The sequence below is a fragment of the Peromyscus eremicus genome, chromosome 1 (genome assembly GCF_949786415.1).
Source record: "Peromyscus eremicus chromosome 1, PerEre_H2_v1, whole genome shotgun sequence".
Lineage (NCBI taxonomy): Eukaryota > Metazoa > Chordata > Mammalia > Rodentia > Cricetidae > Peromyscus > Peromyscus eremicus.
Genome location: NC_081416.1, coordinates 28,843,004 through 28,865,160, shown reverse-complemented (window position 1 = coordinate 28,865,160; position 22,157 = coordinate 28,843,004). Strand labels below are relative to the sequence as shown.

At 37.7% G+C, this 22,157-nt stretch overlaps 1 protein-coding gene and 1 pseudogene across 1 annotated transcript in view; both read right to left on the bottom strand.

Annotated features, from left to right (window-relative positions):
* The window catches only part of Rnls (renalase, FAD dependent amine oxidase), a 262,255-nt gene that overhangs the window by 186,952 nt on the left and 53,146 nt on the right, over positions 1-22,157 (bottom strand). The gene's annotated exons all lie outside the window — the stretch shown is intronic.
* Positions 5,089-7,632, bottom strand: LOC131907806 (cell division cycle 5-like protein; annotated as a pseudogene).

Below are 22,157 nucleotides of genomic sequence, written 5' to 3'. Positions count from 1 at the left end.
AGAGAAAAAGGACAGTTCTAAGCTCAGTTCTGAGAATGAAACACATAAAACACTTGATTACCATTTAAAAATTTAAAAAATGGTTAAACTAATCCCTAAGAATAGTTTAATTGGAAATGATTATGGTTTATATAAGAAATGAGAAACAAATCTGAAGAGTTATTATATATGATCTATTTTCTGCAAAGGATAAAATGGATTATGTAGAATCATCTATGAGGTCTACAAATTATGATTATTAACCACTAAACTATCAATTTTTTGAATAATTTTTCTCTCTCATATATCTGTTAAAGCACTAGTAAGGATACTCACGTGCCTGGAAGAATTGAGGAATGCTGTTGCTAATATGGTCTATGTAGCCTTATTCCAACTGTCATATATTTGTCAGGATATCCATTCTCACTGTCCAAATAACCAGTCAGTAATACCCAGGATATTAATATTTAGAATACATGTATCTACTGAGGCTTTTAATACAAATGAACTATTTAGAAAATAGTTTAGGATTGGAAGTCTCAACCATTACTTATTTCATGAAAGTATATCAAAGTTATATTAGATGTTTATAGGGAACACTATAGTTTCCTCAATAGAAAACTATGGTGTATGTAGAAATTGAATGTACACTTGCTACAACTGAGTTATGTAACAGAAGGAAAGATTCTACGTTAAAAAAAAACTAAATATTATGTGCAGTTAGTCCTCTTATTAAGTTTACTTACAAAAAGTGGTATAGAAAGGGAGAATTTTTAAAATGCTTTATTTTTTTCAATTATATAAACTAGCAAGAAATTATTTAGTAGTATGAAGTAAAAAAAACCCACTGGTTTACATCATAATCCTCTTTAGAATATAGCTTCTGTCAAACTTCTTATATTCCTAAAGTGCTTCATAATTATGGTTAATGCATAGCAACTTCTATTATAATTAGTATATGTTTGTATTGCCTGAAATTAAAACAAAAGACAAGGGTTGGGGATTTAGCTCAGTGGTAGAGTGCTTGCCTAGCAAGTGCAAGGCCCTGGGTTTGGTCCTCAGCTCCAGAAAAAAAAAAAAAAAAAGACAAATAAGCAAGTCAATATTAAAGGTGTACTATATGATCATTACATTGTTAACACTCTTATCAAATTCTTAAACCTAATCCACATAAAAGGACTATATAATGTATAAGCAATTATTATGCCTCTTTTACAAATGAAAAACAGAGGTTGTAAATGCAATCAATGTGATACATAAGGATACAGATTCAGATGGGGATGTCTACCTATTTTAAAACAGGGTTATCTTCCACTTTCAGTGATCAGGCAGGTTTGCTGCCATCTGCATCAGTACTGAGAAACTTGGGCCCTTGCTTCTCAGGATAATCACCTCTTACTAAGTCACAAGTCACACATAATTACAGCAGCTCCCTCACTCCAGGGCAACCAAGATGTGGGTATGAAAAAATGAAGACAGGAGCAATCAGAGTTCGAGTTGTCATTTTTGAGATGGGGAATCCTGTAGGAAGAACACATTTGTGAAGGGAAAAGCCTGATGTTTATCTGGGACAATCTCATTGCAAGTGTTTATTGGATAAGCAGGAGAAGGTTTTGAATAAGGAGGAGGTCAGGGGAGAGACCCAAGCCAAGAGCACATTTGGAAGGTCCTGCAAATGCATCAGGACAGGAAGCATGGGGCGAGGTAGAGCACACTGGCTGCAGTTCTGGGGCATTCCAACACTGGATGGTTTAGAGGACAGACTTCCTGAGAAAAACAGTTCAGGGAAAAGAAGGACAAGAGAGGGATAGTGTCACTGAAGCCAAGTGAAGACAGTGCTTGAAGAAAGGGGTGACACTGTGCACAAAGCTCTCTGGGCAGCCAAGGGTGATGACGTCTGCGAAAGGACCTGACACTTGACACACTCATAGGCGTGTTGCAGCTATAACTCCGGCTATTTCTTACATTTTCCAGTCAAAAGTCTTTGAAATTTTATTTTAATATATCTATACAATCTTTCATGATATAAATATACAGTTTGCTTACATAGCATATTAATATTGTGGATATTTAGATAATTTCCAGGTTTTAACTTCTATATATAAACAACAAAAATCATCATTAAATGCAAATCAGTAAAGTTATATAAATTATATAGCATGCACTGAAACATTCCATGAATACACACAATGTTAGCTAAAAATTGCAATTGAAGGTAAAAAATAAAATTCATGGCAAAAATCCACTAAAGGTGATGAATACTATAATAAGCTGGGAAATTCTTGTATGTAAAATTTGTCATTAGTGTTGTCTTCTTTTTAGTTATTATCACTTTCTTTTTGAAAGGCCAGATTTAAAGATAAAAGTGGGCAGCATTCTATCTGTATCTTCTCACACTGGGAACAAGTGTCATTGTCAAAATTCTTTCTCCAGTATGTTATTTGTGGATATTTCTACTTGTGAGATTTCATTTATACATAAGAAGCATCTTCATAGGTGCCTATAAAACATTAACATGACAATTTATAATGGAACATACTGTTTTATAAAACATTTGCTATCCATTATCTCACTTATGTCAGAAAACAACATGGGTTCTCCAAACACTGCATTTTATTTCTCCGAATTCTTCACTGCTTATAATCAATAAGTAATTTGAAGATATTTGCTAACATTAACCCTGACTCCTAAGTAGCTGCTGGAGCATAGATTTCTTAATGAGGCATTTCCGATTGCACAGGTCTGGACTGCAGCTTCCTTTCCTGCCCTCCCCACACCTCTGCACAATGCCTCTTGCACTCCAGACCCTAGGCTGCGCACAGCTGCCAAAGCATGCTTCCTGTCCCCTCCGAGGCTTTGATCACGGTGTCTTTTGCCTGGGACACAGTGCTTCTATGTCTGTCGGCAGTGCAAAGACTTCGGAATTAAGAGATCACTATCTCTGTCATTAGTTACATGATTTTGGGAAAATTACTGAGTTTCTCGGGACCTTTTGAATTTGCTTGCCTTCACATGGTAATAACAACACCTGGCCTGCAAGCGGGCAGCAATAATGATATAAAGTAAAACATTATATCAAGTGCATATTTAAATTCTATTTTGAATAACTAATAAGTAAATAATAAGTGGGTATGATTCCAAATTCAAAAATGTATAAAAGAATGGATCTCCCATTCCATCCTCCAGACGAAGTTCTTCCAGTTAACGGCTAAATTTTCCTCAATTTTAGCATGTTCTGTTAGAGATGTCATTTTAAAATAATAGTTGTGGAAACAGCCTTATTCCACTTTGCAATATGTATTGTAGAACCCTCTCTACACATGAGCGTTTGTCTCATTTTTGTTTGAAACAGCTATAGTACTCTATGATAGAAATGCACCCTCATTAAAAGGCAATTCCCGTATGCTAGGATTTAATTATCAGCAGGATTTTCCTCTTATATTAAAATATTTTTAAATGTATATGAAAGTTAAATAATTTTACATTAAACACTCATACACTTACTAGGAAGCTTCTATGAATATTTTAAAATTTATCATACTTTTGTACCTTCACCCTTTCTCACTACAGAATAAATTGTGGATATCATTATACCTCTTCTGAAATACTTAATATCATTTATAATTTCATGTTGCACTGAAAACCTTTATAAACACTATATTTCATATGTGTGTGGCTACCTCCTAAAAAATGATTACTGAGATTGTACACTTACTATTTTGAAGGATAATGCCAAGTTTCTCTCTGTCAAGATTACTAACAACTGACAGATTTACCATCAATGTAGAGTAGGGCCTCTTTTTCTTCATCTTTATGATACATTATAATCAAATGTTAAAAAGTGAAAGTATATTGTTTTGCATTTATACATACAAGTTTGGTCTTTTTACATGCCTATGAACCACTTGATTTTCATTTCTTGTTTTACACTAAATTTTTACCTTTGTTCTGAATAGCTTTCATTGTGCATATGTCAGATGTATAACACAATGCTATGGGATACACAAAACCTGTGAAGTAATTACGAGAGCAAAGCAGGTTAATACACATAGTTACTCTTTATGTGAGACGAAGCACCTAAAATCTACTTACTTAAGAAAAATCCAGAAAAAATAGAATTTTTGTTCTTGGAAAGGATCTTACATCACTGATTTGGCTAGCATGAAGCTCAGAATTTCCCTGCCTCAATTTCTTAGGTTCTGAATTCCAGGTATTCTTTAACATGCTCAGCCAAATACAAGTTGATTTTCACCATTGTGTTTAGAGGAATCCTGTTTATTGTAGATGCCCACAATGTGATACCCTTTAAACCATATCTGTCCATTTCTTCTTGTACCCTACTCATGACCATCAAAATTCCTCTCTCAATTTCTGTGTGTTTGAAGCTTTTAAAATTATATTTCGCATATAGATATGTTGAACTCTTTTAAAAGCATATTCCTCACAGGAGTTAGATCACAATATTCTTCTTTCTGTTTCTGGCTTATTTCATTCAGCATGCTTCTCACATTCATCCACAGTAAAAAAAAAAAAAAAAAAAAAAAAAAAAAAAGACACAGTCCTTACTTTATAATCTGAATATGAAATACTAAATCTCATTCTGATTACATACATGTCATGTTTTCTGTATCCATTGCACTGATGGACACTTAGGTTGCCTCCATACCTTGCTGTGGTGAATAACCTTGCAGTGAACACAAGAGCACAGATATCTCACTGAACTCATGATCTCAGTGTACACCCCCCCCCCACACACACACACACAAACAGGTCGTATGCTAGCTGGATGACAAGGTAATCACAATTTTATTTTTTTGAGGAACCTCTATATTCATTTTCATAGTACTTTTAGCACTTTACATTCCTACCAACAGTGCACAGGGCTTCAATTTCTCTATACTTTTGCCAACACATGTTTTGTTAATTTTTTTTTCACATGTTCTTTTTATTCAAGGGTTTACTCACAGGCAGTATTTTAAGTCAGGCTTTTTAAATTAAAGGCCTAAACTATGAAATTTTGCAAATGTGACACTGGCAAAGAATGAGCTGAGCATCTGGATAATTTAGACCCTCATTATCCTGGAGTCCAAGTCTCTAACAAGGAACGCGCAAGATCGGTATCATTCAAAACAAACAACTGAAAACCACAGGTGCTAGGTGAATTTGTCAATGAAGAGAAACGTCAGTTTCAGCCTTGCAGAGTATGAAACCAGCAACTACTTCTGTGGCAGAGCATCAGCTGGGCTTCAGAACTTTGCCTGTAAAGACTCTTTCTCCATCATCAGATCTGCGTACCTCTGCTGAAGCTCTTTCTCTCGATCCCGTTGCCGCTGTACATCTTCTTTCAGACACTCTAGCCTCCGGGGAATAGCAGAGTCTTCATGTTTCTTGAGTTCTTCAAAAGTGCGTAGCTCCAAGTGAGCCTGTTCAATTTGGTCCCGAAAGTCATTCAACTGTTTCATGAGCCCCATAGCACAAGACTGGTAACCGCCAAGCAAAATTTTCATCTTCTTTTCCATCTTTGCGGCTCTCTTGGCTTCTGTTGTCATGTGACCCCTGTTTATCTCAAGTCTCTTTCGAAGGGATTCAATTCTGTCCTTTTTGCTGGCAAGATTAGCTCTTGTGTAGCGGCTCTGACTAGGAAGATACAGAACTTGACTGTAGCATTCTTCCCACACCCGGCTGTAAGCTTCACTGGAGAGTTCTCCGAGGCTCATTCCTTGTTTTACCACTTCCATCTCTTGTGCCAGAACATCCTGGGTCTTTTTCAGTTCTTCTTTGGAGAACTGCTCACAAGGGCAATGCTCAAGATAGGTAATGTGCTCTGAATTGTTAGTAGCAAATCCAACAGTTTTTCCTTTTTTATTTCCAGATGGTTCATAGGGGTGATGTAGCAGGTCATAATGAAGCATAGTAATCATTTCTTTTTTGATCAATTCTTCACTCTTCTGTAAATCTGTTAGAGGTGGTTCTACATTTAAAGGTCTTAAAATAGTTTCATTTACTTCAGACAGCCTTGGTAGATCCTTCTGAACAGCTTTGAGCATTCGTTTCATTTCCTTTACACGCTCAGCATCTCGAATGGCCTGCTTTCGAGCATCTACATCAGCAGCATCTTCAATGTAGTTATCATCTATTTCACGCTCTTCCAGCTCCTTCCCAGCATTTTCTTGTAGAACAATTTCAAAATCATTCTTAGGTGCAGGGAGGCCCAACAACCCTAGACGGAGATGTTCACGAGATTCTCTTTCCATCTGCTTCACGTAAGAGGGGTCACTGTAATCTGCCAGCCCATCCTCCGGATTGATGTTTAACTTGTCTCTAAGCGGTGTTCTACCTGGGGTGGCATTAGGGACTGGCTTGGGTGTTGTTCCACTTCAGGGAGTCAGCCCTTCAGCTCCATTAGAAGGAGTCCTGAAAGGGGTAGACAGAACCGTATTTGGAGTCTGTACAACCTGCCGCTGTAGGGTCACACCAGAGAAGTCACTCTCATGCAGTGGGGTATTCAGCCCACCTCAATGGAGTGTCCACATTGGTCAAGGCCATGAGGTTCTGAGCTTCCTGCAGAATCCTGTCTTGGGAGGCCGGTGTCCGTGGTGTTCTCAGGGCAATGCTGTTGTTTGTGACATTGTACTCAGACAGGAGAGTGCTGGAAGCCGAGTTTGTGATCCCAGACTCCTATGCAGTCTGAGCAACTTCACTGGCCTGGCCTACCTTGACAACCTCCTGGAGCTCTGCATCTGAAATCTGAGGGGCAGGCAGCACTAACTTGCTTCTCTTTTTAGTAAACTCCGAGACACCACTAGTTTGAAGAAGAGCCGATGGCAGATCAGATTCTTTTTTCCTTTTTAAATGCTGTTTGTCTTTTTTTTCTTTCTCTGCCTTCTTTTTCAGAACTCAGTTCCCCATCAAGATCCTGCTGCCGTAATTTCCTGAAATCTGCATGAAAGGGCCTGGTAGTTCTCCAAAGTATCATAAAAACCAAGAGCAGGCTTTTTCTCAAATGGGATTTCGGCATTGTAATCAACTTCTCTCTTCTTCTTCCTCTTCTTCTGGATCTCTATGCCAGCTGCTTGGAGCTCTGGTCTTTTCTGGAGGGCAGCAAGGCACCTTGCTTCTTCCAGCTGCTTCTCTCTTGCTTTCCTCTTAGTCTTCTTTCCTTGAGTATTGGCCAGGTGGGCTCGAGCCTCAGAAAGCATCTCAAGTTCATCCTCATCCATATCAATTGGATCAGGCCGAGCTGGTTTTGTTTCTGGATTTGGATCTATCTCTCCAGGTTTAAGTTTTCAGGAGTCATCTATTGTTTCCTCTTCATTGTCCTTTTGGACAGTTTTGTCCAGGAGGAATTCATAGTGTTCCAAGCACTGGGCTGCTGTTCTTCCAATGATTGGAGCGATAATCCTCCACTGCGTTGGCATCAGCTTGGCCAAGTGCAAGAGTTTCTCCTCCTCTTCTCTAGACCACTCAGTTTCTTTAATACTTGGGTCCAGCCATTCATACCATCTGGCTTTGCACTGCTTTGATGATTTCCTATGCAGCAAGGAGGCAATCCTAGACCACTGGTTTTTCCCATATTTTGTTACTGCTGCTTACAGAATGTCATCCTCGGTATTTCTCCACACACACGCCCCCTTTGATCATAATCCGAGGCATCTTGGCGATGGAGTGTCGCGGCCAGCGGCCGAGAGGAGCTTGGAGAAAGTAGTAACTGTGCTCTGGTCACAGGGCACAAAGAGGCCACTTCCTCCAAGAGCGACCTTCTGCTTACGTTAAGTGTTTTTTTTTTTTTTAATAATAGATGTAGATGAATTTTTAAATGGTCTTATTAAATAAAAAACACGGAAGCAGATATAAGGTTGAAAGCCTGAGAGAGAACAGGGAATTAGGGAAAGCCACAGGTAACCTTACCTCGCCAACTCGGCAGCTTCTAAATGTGAGTTACTTCCTGTCTATCCATGCCTATATGCCTTGCTATTCTGCCATCTGATTTGCTCTCTCTGTCCAGCTACATCACTTCCACTTTCTGCCCAGCTCTGTCACTTCCTGTCTGTCTGTGCAAACCTCTAGACCTCCATGGTTGACTAGTGTTGGAATTTAAGGCATATGCCACCACATCTGGCTGTTTCCAGTACGGCCTTGAACTCACAGAGATCTAGACAGATTCCTGCCTGCCAAGTGATAGGATTAAAGGCGTGTGCTAACATTGCATGACTTCTTTGTTTACTTATAATGGCCGTTCCTATTCCTCTGATCTCCAGGCAAGCTTTATTTATGAAAGCACAAATAAAATACCACCACAAATAGACACATTTATTTTACTTCAACTCTGTTTGACTGCTTATCTTCTTACTTGATTACTGGACATTTTTTAATTGGTTTGTAGAATACTCTATATTATTAAGTAAGTCTTTATACTATCAGTTAATTTTTCCAAGCTTCCTTTCTCTGTTGACATGACTTATTTTCTAAGCACAATAACTTCATCTTATGTAAATTTACTTTTCCATAGTATTAAATTCCAATTTAGTACTCCCCCATTTCTTACAGACTTCTCTAGAAACCTGCCAGACTTGGGAGGGTGAGATTACACTGTACTACTTCAAACATGTATCAGTTCTTACCTGTTCCTTCTCTGTAGACTTATCTACCTGTTTTTCCCTCTAGTGATGGCTATGGTCTTTTAAGATTTGGCTATAAGTTTGTTTCTATGACAAAGGTTTTCCATAACTTTCCCAAGGCTGGTTTCGGTGGCTCTGCTCTTTCAAAGTATCTTTTGTACATCCTGATCAGAACACTACACTAAAATGCAATTAATTACTTATTTCCTTTGTCCTCCAGATCTCTGCAAGAAAGGGCTACATTTTCTTCATTAATCAATGCTTTTCAGACTCTAGCCCATTATCTGTCATACTAGTAGACACAAAATAAATGTTTAGAAGAAGAGAACGACAGTGAAGGTAATGCATGGAAGTGTTACAGACTGAATTATGTCCCTCTCAGATTCAGACGCTGAAGTCCTTATCCCCAGGACTTCAGATGTGACAGTGTTTGGAGATAATTTCTTTAAAGAGGTGATTATTGTGAAATGATGTAATTCTGTGGGCTGTAAGCCAATCTGAATGGGATCCTTATAAGAAAGGGAACTTTTGGATGTTAATGTGTACACATGCAGAAAGACCATATGAATACAGAGATAAGGTGGCTACTGACAGTTTAAGAGAAATATGTCAAAAAGGGTAAATTTTTGCCAACACCCTAATGGATATTTAGGTGTAGAAATATCAGAATATTTCTTCTGTTTAAAACACCAAACCTGTAGTATCTTGTTACGAGGGCCCTAAGAACTATACAGGGCTAAAGATGGCTGAATTAGGGTCTTCCTAAATACAGATTATTAGAGGCACATGGGATTACTCATGTGTATTGGCAAGCATGTTACAACTGAGAAAAAAAAAAGATTCTTATTTTACATTCAAGACAAAAACATGAAGCTCATTTTAACCCCCAACCTCTGTTCTCTAGATTATAATGTGAACATATAATTAAATTTGAGTTTGATTAGACAAAGCTCTGTTATAATTCTCATGGATTTAAGTCATAAGCCATAATAGATTTATATGAGTAGGGATTTAATCTGATTATAATAAGCTACTTAAGCTGATAAAGGCACATGCATTCACAGCAATATTTCATTGCTGGGTCTGTTGAGCAATCCTTATAATTTTTAGTCGGCCTAAAAAGCTGGTGTTTTTCTGCGTTAATATTTCCCTCTTTACTACTGTGGTAGTTGGCTTCAAAGAGATGGCATTATTAGAAAACAAAATTTGACACAATAGCATACTCAATAATATTATGAAAAAATTCCAACATGAAACATGAAGTCCTTCATTAAGAGTGCTCTTGTGGTCTTATGTTTCATCTCAGATAGTGGCAATATGTTTATATTAGAATATAATCACTTCGACAAATGGTTCATTTCTGGTAATATTTAAGAGGAGCCAATAGATCTATGATACTACATGAATCATTAAATGAAATAAAGTAATGTCTTGTTTTCATTTCAAAATATTATTGAAATATGTGAAATTATATTGTTTATATTGATAGCTGTGATCTGGAAATGACATAGTTAATTTTCCGCCTGACTATAAAATCACCCAGCTAGCAACAGCAAAAGCTATTAATCAGGAAGATAACCTTTGAAAGCCTTACTTCTTTCATGAATGGTTGCTAGTTAAATATGAACATCTGGGAAACCATTATAAATTCACTGTGCATAAATCCATTGCCCTATGCATAAAAATCCTTTTATTACAGACAGATTTTTACATAATAAGGAATGAATAAATGTATCAACATTTTTATACTATGCATGGATTTGATGGATCATTTATTAACAAAATTGACATTGTCCTTGGATGTTCAGACACTGGCTATAAAATGGGGAAAATAATATTTAGTTGAAGACAAATCTAAAAGATTTGTGTTTCAGAAGTGCTTTGGAAATCCAAATGGCTTGAATGTATTGATTTTTATGATGTCTCAGAGTTTCAATTTGGTATTTATTTTTATGTGTTTTGTAATGTAAACTGAGAGAAACTGCATTCTGTTTTATACATACAAACATACATAAAAGCTGATAAATTTAAAAAGTAATTGGTACAAGCCATTTTTACTCACCTAATATTTTTAATGACACTCTAAAAATCTTTCAACATAGGCCCCTGAGTCATCCAGTTAAGAGAATTTTTTTTCATATCTCCTATTGACACAAATTCCTGAAGTCTAAGTTACTTATGAAAAGTAAAAGAACAAGCAAAAACAAAAGAGAGTAAAATAACAAAAAAGAAAAGGAAAGAAAGGAAGGAAGGAAGGAAGGAAGGAAGAAAGAACGAACGAACAAAAGAAAGAAAGAGAGAAAGAAAGAAAGAAATAAAGGAAGAAAGAAAGAAAAAGAAAGAAAGAAAGAAAGAAAGAAAGAAAGAAAGAAAGAAAGAAAGAAAGAAAGGCTGGCTGGCTCCAAGAGTCAATTCTTATGCTATTTGAAAAGAAACACTATGAGACTGGGAGATGCTCAGCAATTAAGAGAGTGTACTGGTCTTTCAGGGGATCTGAGTTCAATTCCAGATCCCATGTTAGGCAGCTCACAACTGCCTATAGCTACAGTTCCAGAGGACCCAAAGTCTCTGTTCTCTGCAGGCATTTGCATGCAGATTTCATATACCCAAGGCCCTCCCAGCCCCATGTACACATAATTAACAGTTAAATTTAAAAAAAAGAAAAGGAAAATTGTGTTTCTAACACAGAGAAAAGCAAATACAGTATTGCTCTGCCTAATGGAATTAAAAAATGGGTGGGAGCAGGGTCACTCGTGAAGTCTCACTCCTAACTGAGCAGCTAGGGCAATTAACAACTGCTAGGAAAGGGAAAAACGACGTTTTTAGTTAAGTGGCCCCTTGAAGGTGGTTCTTGCTCTCGTAGATGGTCCCTCACCTATGTACATCCTGGCAGCACTGAGTGGACTCAGTGGGTTTAAAAAAAGAGCACTTGAAGTTGGAAGGGAAAAGCAATATGGGAGATAGAGATGATTTGGAAGGAATGGAATAGAAAATAGATCAAAACACCTTGTGAGTGTATGAAATTCTCAAATAATTAAACACACACACACACACACACACAAAGCCAAAGATTCTGTTACAAATCTAAATTTTCTGAATGGATACCTAGGATAAACCTTAATCCCAAAGGAAACTCACTGGATGTTTTGTAATCACTGCTTTATTCCAAGTTGGATCATAGTAAGAGCAATCCCTCACCCTAACAGGTTAAGTAATTAAAAATATTGGACTCCCAGAGATCCACCCAGGGCCTACAAATGGAAACACATGAACTATGAACCAATGGCTGAGGGGTCACCAACTGGATCAGGCCCTCTGAATGGGTGAGACAGTTGATTGGCTTGATCTGTTTGGGAGGCATCCAGGCAGTGGGACCAGGTCCTGTGCTCATTGCATGAGTCGGCTGTTTGAAACCTGGGGCCTATGCAGGATCGCTTGGCTTGGCCTGGGAGGAGGGGACTGGACCTACCTGGACTGAGTCTACCAGGTTGATCTCAGTCCGCGGGGGAGGCTTTTCCCTGGAGGAGGTGGGAATAGGGGGTGGGCTGGGGGGAAGGTGAGGGGGGCGGGAGGGGGGGGGGAGAACAAGGGAATCCGTGGCTGATATGTAAAACTGAATTGTATTGCAAAATAAAAAAAAAAGACAACGCCCCAAAGGCATACCCACAAATACATACATACATATATATATATATATATATATTTATTTATTTATTTATTTATGATTTTTATTCTTATTTTATGGGGGTGGGGTGGGCATGGTACATGTGGAAATCAGTGGACAACCCTTGGGAATTGGTTGTTTCCTACATTTACCTGAATTCTGAGGATTGACCTAAGGACACAAAGTTTGCAAGGCAAGAGCTTTCAAGCTGTCTCACCAGCCCAAGTTTATGTAAAATTTAATACCACGGTACTTTACTGAAGTACATAAGGGCTTTCATTCAAATGACATTAAGAATATACATATTTATGCATAACAATAACATGCATATGTATAATATAATCACAGGTATCTTTATTTATGCTGTGGATAAAGGATTTTTTATGCCCTACTATAAGCTTTCCTACATTAACATTGGAGAGAAACTATTCAATATATCAAAATAACAGTATGTAGTTAAAATAGGACAAATATGATCATGAAAATTTGGTTAGATAATCTTACTGTGGAGTTTTATAAAGCATATTTTATAAAAATATAAGCATTTATATTTGTGACATAACTAAATTGTAAACAAATAAACATTGACAAAATTGCTATTCATCTCTATCATCAGAACTGGAAAGGAGGGCCTGACATATGGCACAGAGGATGAGGGCACTTGCTGCCATCCTGGATGACTTGAAATACTCAGAACACATAGTGGAAAGCTGGCACCACCTCCTGCAAATTGTTCTCTGACCTTCTATGACCTCTATCTACATTCATGTACACACACACACACACACACACACACACACACACACACACACACACACACCTCACTAAATAACTGTAAAAAATTGAAACTAAGAACACTAATATGTGGTTAGCACATAGCTGATACTCAACAATAAATGCAGACAGAAAGCTAAACTTCAGAGTAAACCTGGGATGATAGCCATTTGTTTTAAGGAATCACTGTTCAATGAATGGGGAAAGGGATGAACAAGTAACATTTACTACTACCATCTGCTGCTACCAATGAACTCCTATGCTACAGAAACATCATTAAGTCTAATGTTAGATTTCACCCCAGTATTCTTTTCAACTAACCAGGCCACATCCTTAAGAAAAAAGTGACACTTTTGTGCCTCTGTTTGAAAAAGAAAAATGTCAATACTTTCCCATTGTACACATCAGTGACTCAAAAACTTTGCTGCTCATCAGAATTATCTGAAGAACATTCTGAAGGTATCTTGGGAGTTAGCATTGTGGCTCACATCCAAAATGTCAGCACTTGGAAGCCTAAGACAGGGGGATTATGAGTTGAAGATTAACCTGAGCCACTAATACCCTATCTTAAGAAAAAAAAAGTATCTCAGTCTTCAGTCCTATAGTTACAGATCCTGATTCAGAAGGGCTGGTTGGTTCCTCCTGAGGCATCTTTGTACTTGAAGCAGGAGGGTTGTAAGGATTTATTGTAGGTATTATTGTCCTAGCCTATAATACATGATGTGCTAGAAATATAGCTCAGTAGCAGAGTACTTGTTTAGTGTGTAGAAGACCCTAGATCTGATTTCCAGTATCCCAATCCCTACAATATAAGTGTCTACAGGAGAATAAGATGCCTATTTAGGCTTGATATGTTGTTCTTTTTAAGGCCTAGCTAATGTTCCTTCTATATCCTTCCTTAAATTACAAAACATCTGCCAGCTTGAAAGAGAAAGATGAGAAGTATATGCACACTAATATTTAATGAACACCAGGTATTTGGTAAAATCCCATATGGAATTTAATTTAGAATACTGTGGGTCTATGGTTATATAAGCACAGTTATCACTCCTTTAATCTTATGAAAGTAACACATATAATTTCTAAAAAATAATTTATGTCTCTTTAAAATGCCAATTATCACCCTTGAGTTTGAGACTTCTTCAACAAATAGGAAAGTTTTTCTTTAAGCCTAAGAAAGAATAACCCAGATTGCTGCCTTCAACCCTATTAAAACATCCTGAAAAGCTCTACAATATTTACTGATTTCTGAGTATCATCTCACAAAGGATCTTGAACAAGGCCTACCATATGCAATACATACTTGACATTTCCTTCTGCTTTGGAGGGGTGGCTCCATCCTCACGATGTTGGAACCATCTGAAACTCAGTATCTGAGAACTTATACGATATCTAATTGTGTTTATTTGTCACCTTTGGCTAACAGATCACTGACTTATCACCATAAATAATAGGATGCTGCTTCCCTTGCCAATCACACTCATTTCTTATGGATACCAGATCTCCTGTTGCTTTCTTACATGTGGAACAGAACCCTTGAATAGATTCAGTGGCTTTGCATTTCCTAAAATATGTAAAAGTTACAGCAATTTGGAGACTGGAAATGTCTTATCTCTTGATTTGATGCTGTAGCAATCACTCAGATACCAAAATAGTATTGTTTCAAAAGCTTCTGAGGCTTTAGAGAGAATGTTTTCATCTTTTTCTACAGTTTCCATCTCTACATGCATGATTTATACGATATTTGGGGGGGCAGTGATGAATTGCCATTCTAACTGACACGCTTGCTAAAGCTCAGCCAATGGAACTCCAAGGAAAGGGAATGGAAGTTGACGACCCACATACTACATAAGCTAAATCAATATAGGAGGGTTTATATAGTTCCTGCAGGGTGGTGGGGGAGCAAGAAGCTGTTATCTGCATAGGTGGGACAAGCTAACAGGATGTTTGTGTAGGATGTTTACAGGGTGGAAAGGTCAAGGGCTCTACTCAATGTCCTGTTGCTAGGCAACCTGACTGTAAGATGATCTAGTTCCCTGTCTTATGGGGGGGGGGGGTCTGTATTTTTCCACTAACTAGAGATTCTGTCCTTGTCCCTGACAATGAATCAAACAATATTCTCAGAAGCAGTATTTCCCAAATAATTATTAAACAAGCTAGCCCAACTTCACTTTCCCTCTAAGAGTATTCTCTCTTTCTAGAAATGCTACCTAGTCTCTCCTATGGATTATCGTCTGATGGGCAAGTTCCAGTAATCCAAAAGATTGTGCCTAACATATGGAAATTTTGAAGATGTGTCTACACAATGTGAACAGCTTCCTAAAGGATGAGGCAAGGGAAAGAAAGAAATGGTTGAAGTAAGAGGGGTGGAGGATCCTATATCTGGTCTTCTTTTTAACCACTTTCTATCTCCTACGCACACAGCAGATGAGTCACATTTTTGAATATATGTCTTACACAACATATACAGAAAAGTCTTTACCTGGAGGAGAAATTCTAAATCTACAATCAGAGTTATGTATCCAGTATACTAGGCTACTGAAAACCAACTTGGAGGAGTTACAGGGGACAGGGGGTGTCTTAGTTACCTTTCTATTGCTGTGACAAAACACCATGACCAAGGCAACTTGTAAAGGAAAACATTTAACTGGGCTAATGGTTTCAGAGCGTTAAGAGTCCATGATGGCAGAGCAAAGGCATGGCAGCAGGAACAGCTAAGAGCTTACATCTTGATCCATATGTAGGAGGCAAAGAATGAACTCAAAGTAGTGAGTCTTTTGAAATCTCAAAGCTCACCCCCAGTGACATACTTCCTCCATAAGATCACATCTCCTAATCCTCCCCAAACACCTACCGAGTGGAAATGAAGTATTCAAAAACATGAATCTATTGAAGACATTCAAACCACCTTTGGGGGCAGGGGTAAATTACCAGGTGCTAAAATTCGATGTAAACATTGTCCTAACATGCAGGTCCTTGGAAGGATCTATCCCTGCCTCTCAAAGCATCATATTCTTGCCTTGGCTTCTTGTTTTACTTCATCAGCCCCCTCAAACACAAACCATGCTCTCTTGTTTTATGTATTACAGGTCCTTCATGGAAACATGCTGAAAAATATCTAATCATCCTACTCTTGAATCAGTTTTTCTAGCTCATTTGCTCCAACTTGAAAAAATAGTGCCATTAAGGGAGTTTCTAAAAATCTTGTTTCCATAGAACTACAAGCCTCCATCAAGATGAAATAAATAAGGATGTTGTCAGGTCCTATAATGCTGATGCCTATTTCACTGGTTCTACTACTCACCACACTTAAAAAGCTTTCTGTTGCTCTGATAGACTGTGGTTTGACAGGAACGACTGGATAACTTTAAAGGAAGTTGGAACCAGAAGGCAAAGCAAAGCTCCAGAGTCTGGAGTAAGCAAGTGTGTCTAACCTTCTGACTGTTTTTGTTCCCAGATTTGGATGGATTAAGACAATGATAGGTACTTATCCCATAAGTGATGATAAACTGCTGTGAGTTTTAGTGAGACATGATGAAATCCAGCCTACACACAGTGGGCAATATGAATGGGGATTACAAGGTTTTTGGTTAATAAGATTTAATTAAAAAAAAAAAAAACTAAATAATTTTAAAAGTTTGAAAAAACTACCAATTGCAGCATAGATAAGGAAAATATATCCAAAAGTACAAAAGAAAAAAAAGAGAAGTTAAAATTGTGGCACAGGAAAACAACATCAAAAAAAAAAGGGCAGCAAGAAGAGAAGACCAGGATCTAAGCGAACCCTGGAACACTCACCAAGGAAAACGGAGCCTGGATTTTAGACAATATTTGGACTTATTTCCATCGTAACTCTTGCTAAATGATATTACTTAAGACCCAGTAACTCTTGCTTTACTTCCATCCTAGAGCAAATGCTTAAACAAGTGCTGGCAGGCTCAGCTTTCTGGCTAGTGCTATTCCAGAACATGGCATTAGCACGTTTGGAAGACTTAACTTCTAATGAGGACTTTTTATCGTTTATTAACTGCACTTCCCTGAAATGGGGCCAATTTATGGTCTGTCCTGAAACAAAAGTTACAGTGGGATTTCAAAGTATTTTTGAAACATTAGCAAATGGTGTGGTAGTGCCTGAAAAAGGTCAGTAAGTGTATACTGAAAGAGCATATGACTAATCTAATGTGCAAAAATTTAATCCTGCACAAACTGGATTAGAACTTGGAGTACTAACTGGGTGTGGTAGCCTACCCATAATCCCAGCACTAGGGAGTCATGGGTTCTAGAAGTTCTGGGACAGTCTGTACAACATTGTGAAATCCTGATAAAAAAAACCTAAGCAATAGTAAAGTATCTCTGGCAGAATGCTTGCCTGTCATGCTAGAGATCCTTGGTTCAAGCCAGGGTATCTCAACAATAAAAGTGAAAAAGGAATACTAAGCAAAATGAAAATTTTAATGTCAATGATATTATAGGAGCTTTGTCTAAGTAAAATCATCCTGAGCCAGTAAGGATTTAATAAGCCCAATTTTGAGTGTCCCTGATACAAAAACACATAATCTTATGAAAATGATAGGCTAATTCTAAGCAGATGGTGTTATTCTATAAAAGTCAAAGTTTTATACAAAAAAAAAAAATCTTTAGTATGGTACTGATAGGAAGTGCAATCCTCTGGTCCAACACAAGGCTCCCTTATCAAGGTACTTCTCAGCTTCCCTTTAGGCACGCAAACTGAAAGTATCTATAGATTACAGAGGAGTCTCAAGCAAATAAATAATCAAAATTAAAGGAACAAGATAAGGAAGGGAGACGATACAGATCTGGACACAGCTAAATGTAGGGAAAAAAAGAAAAAGAGAAACTACATGATATAAGAAAGCAAGGCTGATAAGCAACTAATCAGGTCAAATATTTTTGCCATGGCTGCCAGCAGTTGTTTCACTGAAGACAGGAGAAGAGAAGGGGAGCTGGGATGTGGTTGGGGCAGGTTCCTGTCTAGCACACAGTCCAGCTCTGATGTCCCCCTTGACAAAACAGATAAACAAAAAAGGCAGAAGCTGAAAAGCCCTGATTCACCAGTTACTTCTCCTCCCCAAAGAAAAGCTGTCTTGCCGCAGGGCCTGATGGATAGTTTACAGGATCCCATGGCATCCAGGAAGAGGGGATAACTATGCAACAAAAAGTATTTTTTTTTTCTTGTATATTTGTAGTTGTTAAAACCATCATACCAACAAAAGTTATGAGAAAGAACTTTTAAGAGTCACTTTTCTTAAGATTCCTAAAACATGGAACATATTCTAACCTTCATAAAAAAAAAAATTAAATGCCAGCATGGTGACACACACCTTTTATGCCTGCACATAAGAGGCAGAGGCAGAAAAATCTCTGTGAATTCAAGGCCAGCCTGGTCTACATAGTGAGTTCCAGGCCATCCAGAGCTGCACAGCAATACAGTGTTTAAAGAAAAAATTGTTTTTCTTTTACACCACAAATGAATGCTCCTGGTCTGCTGCATATGTGCCCCACCATGCTGAGAAAAAAAGTAAACTGATTCAGTTATTTCTGGCCCAGTGTGAAGAGTAATTTCTATTATTAAAAACCAAACATTTAGATCCTTTGAACAATGAATTTCAAATCATTCATGAAGAGGGCGATACAAACCTACAAAACAAAGTAACTCCATGGCAGCATTACCAGGACTGTTCTGTTTCACTTACTTTGCATCAGGACCATCTGGCTACACTCCATCTCTCCCTGTGAGTTTAGAAAATCACAAAGAATAAAAGTAAAAGATGAAACACTCCCTTTTCACTGCTGTATTCCAAAATTTCCTTAGGATCCAAGAAAAAAATCATTACAGCTTTTTAGCAGGAGATCAGTTTTGACAAGGAGGGTACTTTGTGGAAACTGCAAATACAAAGCCAACTGGACTCTTAGCCTGCATGGATTCAGAATTACCTACATATTAGGATCACTGCTCAAACTCCAAACTATCCCCTCCTCCCCTTGTTAAGCCAGGTGGACTTTATTAGGGCATACAGGTTGAAGCCAGGCTCATCCTACCAACGCACACCCACACACTTCCTGGGTGGATTTCACCTAAGGGTCGCTGACATTCAGCTGCTCTGAAGAACAGCATTTGCATCTTAGCTAACCATCTTGGGATGTGCCATTCCCTCTTCTACACTTGAAGCAATTCCAGCTGTCTTTACCCAGCTCCGACTATAGTTTTTTGAACTCTATGTTCCAGTAATTTCTAGTTGTATTATTCCTTTAATCTGACTAGGTATTTTTTTTTTTTAATATTTAGGTTCATGATTTTGGTTCTCTTGCTTGGCTTTAGGTACTGTTCCTAATGGCTTCCAGAACACTGTTTTCATTCTGCACTGTTCTACAGCAGCACAAGAATAATTTGCATACCATCCTAACTGGGTCAAGTTCACTTATATATTGTGACTTTGAAAATGTTTTCATTTTTCTCAGAGCTGAATTTATCAGCAGAATATACTTCTTATAGTATCTAGTATGATACAGTGGGTGTAGTACAATGTATATTAATACTTAATATTTCTAGCATAGATAAGTGAATAAATGAAAGAGATTCTGACCTGGGCCATAGTCATGCTAAAAGCATTTTCTGTTTTACAAATTGTATCAGCTGCATAAAATAATTTAATTTTTTTTTGTAAAATAACAGCACATTTTAATTAGGTATTTAGATTAAACAAAGTGAAAATTTCAGTTCTTTGGTTACACTAGTCATGTCTCAAATGCTCAAGAACCACAAATCACTAATGCTTATCATATCAGAGGATATAGACAGCACACTAAGAATCACAGAAAAGTCCTACTACACAGAACTGAGTCACCTCATGTAGCTGGAGATTTTCCTGTCAGAAAGACATCCCACAGCAAGCTCTGCTCTTTGTATCAACACAAACACTGGCTCTATGTATGGCACTGGGTGAAACACTAACTATACTTAATCTTTCACTAAATTTCAAGTATTAAATTATTTGCCTGGTTCCAAGAGCAGATCGCACTACAGTTTATTATTCCACTTCTGCAACATAAAGACAAGGAATATGTAGATCTCACGTTCTAACTGCCACAACAAGAAATTTACATGCTCAAGTTATCAGGGAAGCAATACATGGCTTGCTGTTGGGGTGTGGTTGGACCAAATACTTAATACTATAATTATTTCTCTCTACTTCCCATTCCCCCAAATCCTAGTGATCACCCCTATATGAAATATAATCTATAAAGCATGGAGGACCTACAGGTATTGACTTGTAATGATACTATAAACTTTCTTTGTATCTATAAAGACTCTAGAGACTCCCACAATACTTCATGTAGATCACCTAGGTAATCAGAGTTGAGACAGCTGCATCCTGAGCAACGCAGAAGGTCATTCAAAGCTAAGGAGGGACTGCTTTTCTGAGCAGGAGTTTTCCCTGCATATGTGAATAGTGCTCCTTGGGTTTCCACGGTGGCTTAGGTGTTCACTTACAATAAATGCAGACACATATTGGGATACAAACTTATCCAGTACAAAAAGAGTGAACCTTCATATCTTCCAAATTGCAAACTTTATAAAACTAGATATTCACATTTGTTATTATGGTACTGCAAACAGAAATTCACTCATGAAGACCATTTTCAGGTCTTTCATGGAGTGGTAAAGAATATTGACTTTTATTTATTTGATTAGAATATTGCTTCAGGGCACAACAAAGTTAGTAAAAACAGAGTGTGGTTTGGTACTTTTCTGTATTCTTTTGCAACATCAAATCACAGTTTTAGCAGACACTGGAGATTATACCACCCAGTAATAATAGAAGCATGCTTAATCTGCCAAGATCTCTTCGTCCTTATGAAATTTATGATATGACTCATGGAAACACCGGCCCAGTGCCACAGAAACCAGTCAAGATTGTGTGATGTGAAGTCCAAGTGAATTGGCTTCCAAGGTGCAACGAATCGAGCAATCTACAGCTGTACTCTGGTTTAAGTAGACTTCATCTTCATAGCCTTGCAAAGGCCATAGCAACTCAACAACTGCCAAAGAAAATCAAAGCAAGAGTTGGCGGAATAGGCCTTTTATATATATATATATATATATATATATATATATATATATATATATATATATTTTAAAGACTGAGAGCCATGCAGCCACAGCAACCTTCAGCACAGTATAGCAAGTACTTAATGATCACATTAGAAATCTCATTTAAAAGTTGATGTACATACTTAAAACTCCTGCCCAAAATGATAAAGACGATAGGAGCATTGATGAAATAGGAAGAAATGGGGATCGTGTAAATTCTGTCTCCTTAGTATTGCCATGAAGACACAAGAGTAACAATCTTTTGGAAACTATGTAGCAAATAGATGGAGATTGACTGCCCTTTATTCTCAAGAGCTGAAGTCTAAATGTGTGAAGAAGATAACCATCAAGAAGCCTGCAGAGTTACAGAATTATGGAAAGCTTCAGGAACTGGAGCATGACAAATAATGGTAGAAAAGGACTTAGATTCTAACAATCTGCATATTTTTCTTACTCAGTTCTAACTAGATTCTCAACTGGACCAAGGCAGAAGATGGAAATCTTGGTCTCCAAAAGCATGAAGTTAGACAGTGTGGTGGTTTAAATGAGAATGACCTCCATAGAATAATGTATTTGAATACTTGGTCCTTAGTTGATGGAACTGTTTGGAAAGCATTAGAAGGTGTGGCTTAGTTAAAGGAGGTATGTCACCAAGGGTGGACTTTGAGGTTTCAAAAGCTCATGCCATTTCCAGTTCTCTCTCTCTCTCCCTGCCTCCTATTGTAGAGAAATATGTAAACTTTCAGCTACTGCTCCAGTGGCACACTTGCCTGCCTGCTGCCATACTCCCCAGTACTACTTGGTCATGGACTCTAACCCTCTGGAACTGTAAACCCCAATAAACTTAGTTGTAGAATATTATTTTAAGATGTGTTACATTTGCTTATGATGTAGATCATTTGTTTTAATGATGTACAGATGTGTTACGTTGCATTTGTTAAACTCTGTGAAGCTGTGTTGTTACTTTGCCTGTCTAAAACACCTGATAGGTCTAATATAGAGATGAATG